Genomic DNA, 7,469 nt, shown 5'->3' on the forward strand with positions numbered 1-7,469 from the left:
ATAATAATTAAAATAAACAGAAACTAAAATAGGCCCTTCACGCCTACTGTATTATTAGAATTAAAATTGTATTATTGGGATTTAAAATTTCCTGATTTTAAATATATAAAAAGAGCATCTTATCTGTTTTCCAGAATAAAAGTCTTTAAACTTAGGATTCCATTTTAAATTTTACTTTTGCAGTGTTTGGAAGTAATGAGTTTGTATTTTTATATGTTAAATGTGAATAAACATGCCAGAAGAGCAAAATAAATAATACACGAACCAACAAATCTGAATTTTTTTTTTCCATCTCCAAGCAATAACAGTTTTTACAGTGACGATAACCAGAGTAAATCCGAATATCTTCATCAGTTTACATCCCAAATATAAATAGTACAGCTAAGAATTTAAATTTCAATTCTCCCACTCCACTCCAACATATCTTTTTCTTATTATCACTCTTTTACAGTCTAAAAATTAGTAAGGAGGAAAATAAATAAAATTAAAATTAAGTTGTGTTTAGCATAAGTTGACAGCATTTATGCTTAAAAGGTAGAAATGAAAAATGACCGTATAAATTTAATCAATACTTTTAATGTAAAACGTACCCTCAAGACTGTTTTTAGAACTACTTTATATTTTAGATTAATAAAATAAAATAAAATTATTGCAGCGCCTTACTTGTTACAGCAGTAACGCAGCATTTTAATTGCGGTTGTTAGTAAAATTTTCACTTACCCTCATGCAGACATCTCACACAGCCACCAGTGAGGATCGAACTCACGACCCCTGGTTTACAAGACCAGTGCTCTAACCACTGAGCTATGGTGGCGACGCGTTCCGTGCGCCAGTTTGTGAAGAACCAGATGTTATCGCGTTTGCTTAGTTTTCTTTATCGTTATTTCTCTCTTTGCTTTTGTTCTCACTGCTGTAGCAAAGTGATCTTTTCCTGATTCCTCTCTCTAGTTTTTCTGCAAAATTCTTCTTGCATAATAATTATTTTTCAATCTAAATAAGAAATAAGTTGATCTGAAAAGAATACATGAAATCCAATTACTAAAACTCAGAGGTGTAACTAGGGTTTTCAGCGCCTGGGGACAACTGAAGGTTTTGCGCCCCTTTCTGTGTGCCACGAATGGAAAACATTTCATTCTAAAATTTCGTAACATCAATTTGGCGCCCCCTGAATGCTGCGCCCGGGGACAGATGTCCCTCTCGCCCCACCCTAGCCACGCCACTGCTAAACCAAAGAATTTGCTCCTTACAAATTTTTTGGCTAAACTAGTCACGCCACTGCCACGTCATATAACCAATTATTTCAATGCTTACAAAATTCAAAATTATTTTAGACATTTAAATAATTCCCCGGTCTCGCATCTTATAAAACTGTTTTGAAAAAATACTTCTATGTCTGACGTCCGAAATTATGTCCAAGCCCAGATGAAAAATTAAGAAGAAAAGAGAAAGGAAGGAATATATTTAAATCACTTCCGGTTGACCGATTTTTTGGCAAAAACAATGGGATGCAATTCTTTTTTAAAACTTTTTAAATAACTTCCTCTTGACGACGCGACGTATTTGAAATCGTTACAGTTCTCCCGTTTATTGTGCTTTAGCAGAATATCCTAGTTTCATTGCCAGTCCCCCCTTTCGAGGTAAAGGCAAAGCAGAATTTAATTTTACAGTAATAAAAATTGCAAATCTTCATATTCCATATGCAAATATTTAGTGCAGTAGAATATATAATCTTATTTTTTTTATATCTCTTCAATACTCATACAAAGTGCAGTGAACTAACTCTCTCTAAGGAGATCACTCATAATTTCAAATGTGTTTTGCCTTCTGCCGTGTTGGTCATCTTAGAGAGCTGATGGTCTGCTTAGAGAGGCTGCCGCTATCTTACATGTATCCGAATGCAAGAGTCTTGCGCGCTGGAGATATAAGTGTTTTATTTCAAACAGTGTTGCCACTGCTCACTTTCAAATTGTTGAGTTTGCTAGTCAAAAATTTATTAAAGTTTTACAAAATATGAAATAAATAATAAAACAAATTTGAAATTCAAAATTCAGACTTGCAGGTGCACATGTTAGGGTGGAGGACTATGTTATTCAAAATTTGATGGTTCTAGGTACCGTCGTTTTTTCGCAATGAAAAAAAAAAAAAAAAAAAAAAAAACATGTATACATGCAGTTTCCTTATTATTTATTTTTTTTTAAATAATTCAGAGGACAAATTTGATGACAACAATTTAAAAAGTGATGCGCCGTTAATAATGAACCATCGCAAAATTCCATTTCCAGACTTTTGGGGCTAATAGTTAACAATTTTTTAAAAAAATATGTAAGACATTATCATACTTCGAAATTGATGAACTAGAAGAATAAAAAGAAAGTTGAAGCAGCCTCTGCTAAATTTTTCAGCTGTAGGAAGCATAAAACCTTTAAAATTTAGCCTTTATTCTTCATTGCACATAGCTTATTTTGAAAGTACTGCCGTTCGGCAAAGATGTTAAATTGTTTTTTTTTTCCCCGAATTTAATCAGTCTGTAATTAACAAATTAACAGATTTCAAAGCAATAAACGCACTACTTAATAATTCAAATTTTATTTTACTTTTTAAAATAATGTACCTAATTGATATAAATTAAAATGACATCCAACTGATACATTTTATGAACATTTACGGATTTGTTGCAGCTAATAAAAATGTTTCTAAAAACATATATATTCTCACTGATGCAAATGTAATTTTTTTATTTGCATTTTGTGCAACAATTTTAAATTTTTAAACTTTTAACTGTGTTTATATTTCAATCGGTACCTTATATTTTGATTGGCAGCATTTAAAGAGTCAACACTTCAATGGTTTTATTTTTAATATACTACATAATAGCATTTATATTAATATTTACATATATTTATGAGGATCGAAAGAAAAATTCTGTTAAACATAATTTCATGGTGACTCCTCCCTAAAACAAACATCTGCAATAGTAACCAGAATTTCCGTGTACCATAAATTAATATCGGAATCGAACATCAGTCTCTGTAGCACAATCAGCTCCACAGAATATTAATATGCGTTTGGAACTGGGAACGGTTATCACAGAGAATGTGTTCACTATTTAACTAATATTAATCCAAATTTTAAGAAAACAGAAGTAAAATTATATATATATATATATAATAATTTATTTCCTAAACAGTATTGATTAATTGATTATATTATCTCCTAAATTTAATTAAAGTAGAATTATTTTAAAAGTGTGCATCCATACTGGTAAGTTATATTTTGAAAGATGTTTTGAAGTAATTTGAAAGCAAAATGTTAATAATGTTTTAACGGGGACTGGAGTTAAATCATCAAGAAGAATAATATTTCAATTGTGAAAGGAAAAATTAAAACATGTAATCATTGTCATTGATCGGAAATTAGTTGACTTTTCAAGGGGAACAAACCAACTCCCGTTCAATGAACAATAATTGATAAAAATACGTAAATACGAAAGTGTTTCGTCTTTACTCGAGTTATAAGTTAAAGCCAAACCAGCAATTCTAGTCAGGCCAAATATTTCCGCGAATAGTTGCTACTCAAAGAACTTATTCTCATGAAGCATTTTAGTCAATTCAATTTGGAGTAAAAATCAATTACTGTAGAGAAATCCTGTAAAACTCGAGTAATCGTCCCCGACACTTTCATCTTTATGTATTTGAGTACTATATTATTTGTAGAAATTAAACATTGGAAATTGTCATTATGAAATCGAATTCAAAGTAAAGTTGAAATAAACATAGAAGATTATAAAAAAGATAAATAATGCAAACTTTGTAAAAACAAATCAAAGAAAATATAAAAATAATATAATATAGAAAATAATATAAATAAGATCAGTGAATGTACATGAAGATATAAAGGCCAGAAAGGTATTAAGTAACTTACATTCTTTCTAGTGGGGGAGTTGGCAAAGTGTTCTCTTCGTGTCTGACTCAGAAGTGTAGGGTGTCCGAAAATTCTTAGCGGCAGTAGGGGCTTTGAATAATATCAGTCGGTAAGACTTGGGTGAAGTAATTTATGGTAGTGGGTGGGACTTGGAATTCTTGAGGGATGTATTTTGTGGAGTTCTTATCTGAGAGAGACCGTCTGTTAAGATTTTTTTGAAAATACTAGTGAATGGAAATATATATATATATAGTATATATCCAAGGTATAAAATATGAAAAAGAATTATTTATTTTTATTTAGCGATATAGATTCCAGAAAGGATTCCCTTCCAGATATAGATTCCCTTTTATTTATCGCTAAATTAAAATAAATAATTCTCATTTAATTTGGCTCATTTTAATTTGACTGCGTCCCCTTTCTGGAATCAAATACGTCACTTATGAAACCTAATCCGCATTATGTCATCTTTAATTCTGCAATGCGGTAAGCTCTTGTCCAGTAGATAAAATTAAATAAAACCCATTTTCTAAAATACGCAATTCCCCTTGGCGTGCTAGCGCGTGTCTCCTTGCTTCGCTGTATCGTTTAAATGTCTCCAAATGTGATAAGTTGCATAGAGAATTGTTGAATGCTTGTCGCACCTACAGTGATGTGCAAAAGGGAATATTTGTTCTAAAAAATTAATAAGACATTATCAAGAAAGAAAATTATGTGATTGAGTGTACAACTATATTTGGTCTCCAAATTGCACACCCCCGTCTACAACGCATCCCATCTGTATCTATCCTATCTGCTAGCAACTACCATCTCGGTCATGAGTAAAAAATAATCGGTATCCTCTCTCCCACGCATCATAAAATATTGCTACCTTCAAATCATCGTTTACAAAATTATTACATATATACCTTATTTCTTTGCATGTTTTACTCTCTAGCATAATAACATCAGTTTCAGAAAATTTAAACAAATGTCGCGTAATTTTCCGCTTCCTTAAAGCGTTTAGAAAACTAGCTACCCTATATTGTAAAATGGATTCGTCTATGTAGTGATGATTTTCGTCTTACAAACAATCACAAACCGTTTCCAACTATCTGCGAAGGTCCCGCCAAACATTTCCCTTTCACCTGTTGAATTTTATGCCAGTCTAATACATGAACCAACCTATCACAGCGAAGCAAACACGAACTGACATTTAGTCTACGATTTCACCGAGTGGGCTGCACATTCACCTTCTCTATTTATTTATACATCACTTGACGCCTGAATAGTAGCAGAGAGAACAATAAAAACGGCGAGACTCAGATTACAATTAGAAATCAAGATATCTTATTAGCTACTGCAATCTTAACATTACTATGTATTCTTATCAGAATTAGAGTCACCGTGTTCATCGGATACTAAATTATTCTCCCATTTCACCCTCTCGACTTCCGGAGTAAAAGTAGTAAATAAAAAAAGGTGGCGATAATATACTATTTGTAAAATAAATAATATATTTGCAAAATTAATTTGTAAATAAATACGATAATATATTTGTAAAATTAAATAGCCAAAATTCTATAAACACAATTCAAGCAAATCCTGTTGAGCAACCAGTGCTGCTAGATTATTTTGATCTTGTGCAAAGTCGGGATGCCAAATTCAGAATGTACGTGAGCCGCATGCACAATCTGGAAAAAAAAAAAAAAAAAAAAAGAGCGGTCAATATTTTTAGTCTAAAGGGCCAATTTGCCCTGAAAGACTATTAATTTTGTTTTGGCATTTTGCGTTGAAACTACAAACGGTGAATCACTTTTCAAATTGTTGCTACCAAATATTATCGCCCTGTATTATATTTAAAGAAATTAAATAATGAAGAATCTGCATGAATGTATGTATGTTTCTCGCATTGTGATAAAACAATGGTACCTAGAGCCATTAAAATTTGAATAATTTGAATTGCATAAGATATGGGCCCTAATTTGAATTTGAAATTTGTTTTATTATCGATTTCATATTTTTTAACACTTCAAAGAATTTGTGATTAACAAACTCAACGATTTCAAGGCGAGCAATGGCAACACTGAACAACAACAAAAAAAAGGAACATTTTTATCTCCAGCGCGCGAGACGGCATGTCGGAAATTCTAAAGATATGCTCATTTTAAAATTATTTTGCGACATTGTTTTTGAACTGAATTTTATGGTTTAAGTGCAAATTTTAATTTATAATATGATAATTATAAAATATATATTAATATATAATGATATTTAATAAATAAAAGTAACACACAAAACGTTAAAAAAACGCCCCTTTGGACGTAATTTAAAATCTGAAACCTTTCAGATTTTTTTGGGGGGTCCTTTACTAAAGAGGAAAAAATATTAATAAAATAAAAATAAAAAATACTTTACATCGATTTTATATTTCAGTTATTAAATATTTATGGAAACGTGACATAAATAAAAATAAGTATATCAGAAATGAAATATATCTGACGATGACACCTCATGATTTCCTTGTACGGCCTGTTTACGTTCCTGTATTAGAATGGCGCCGAAATGGATGAAGTAGTTTCGATTTTAAATATCTTTAATAAATCCAACTACTCTCAGTCTAGTGAAACCAAACTGCAAACATTCACACGTAGACATTTAGTAATAATTCAGTAACACAGATAAGCTTTAAAATAAAAATTCCAGCATAGGGCAACGAAAAGTGGAGATTAATTCGATAGGTGTGGAAGTGAACACGGCCTATTAAATTATATACACAGTTTTTGTTGTACTTCATTTAAACTTATTCCCTCGAATTATTCTAACTTAAGTAACCGATCCCTCCAGTTGAAAATGACATCAAAAATTGAAAATTTTGAAATGAAATATTCCAGTCAATCTTTGCCATCAAACTTCTCTTTTTTTTTTTTTTTTTTTTTTTTTTTGATCGTAACGAGTATAAAGCTTTCCCAAATGTAAGTATAGGAACTGAGAGATTGCATTAACAGTTAGATTTCATTATTTGTCCAAAATATTTCTTTATGTATATATATATATATATATATATATGTAGTATATTTGTTTGACATTTCCCAAATATGAATATTTTCGTCATTTAAAACACTTCTGTAATTGGAAGCCTACGACCAATGATTGCGAAAATAAAGACCGGGTAAGGACTTTCAAGGCGTGTAAGGGAGGTGGGATATCTATGTATACACTTTTAGTATTACTGATTGCCAAAAAATAAATAAATAAATAAATAAATAAAGAGGAAGGTACACTATTAGATGCTGTAGCAGTCACATATGCAAAATTTCAGCGTTCTACGAAAAATTGTTTTTGAGTTGTGCGAGATACATACGTACGCACATACAGAGGTCACGAAAAAAATCCATTTGGAATCTATTTTAACATCCGTTTGGGAATAAAGAGTTCTTTAATCTGTCCATACGTATAGACGTCACGAAAAAAAAAAAAAAAAAAAAAAAATTGAAATTTTTGGCGATATAACAAAAACAAAATCTCAAATACACAAATACAAAACTTTTCAAGAAAAAAGTTCATGT

General features: G+C 31.0%; 1 non-coding gene across 1 annotated transcript; it reads right to left on the bottom strand.

Annotated features, from left to right (window-relative positions):
- Nucleotides 1-741: 741 nt before the first annotated feature.
- TRNAT-UGU (transfer RNA threonine (anticodon UGU)) lies at nucleotides 742-814 on the bottom strand. Its single transcript has one exon. It is a non-coding gene; the product is annotated as a tRNA-Thr (tRNA).
- Nucleotides 815-7,469: the final 6,655 nt, after the last annotated feature.

This window comes from Stegodyphus dumicola, chromosome 6 (assembly GCF_044657685.1).
Source record: "Stegodyphus dumicola isolate Sdum_Otavi_A_Nest chromosome 6, ASM4465768v1".
Taxonomy (NCBI): Eukaryota; Metazoa; Arthropoda; class Arachnida; order Araneae; family Eresidae; genus Stegodyphus; species Stegodyphus dumicola.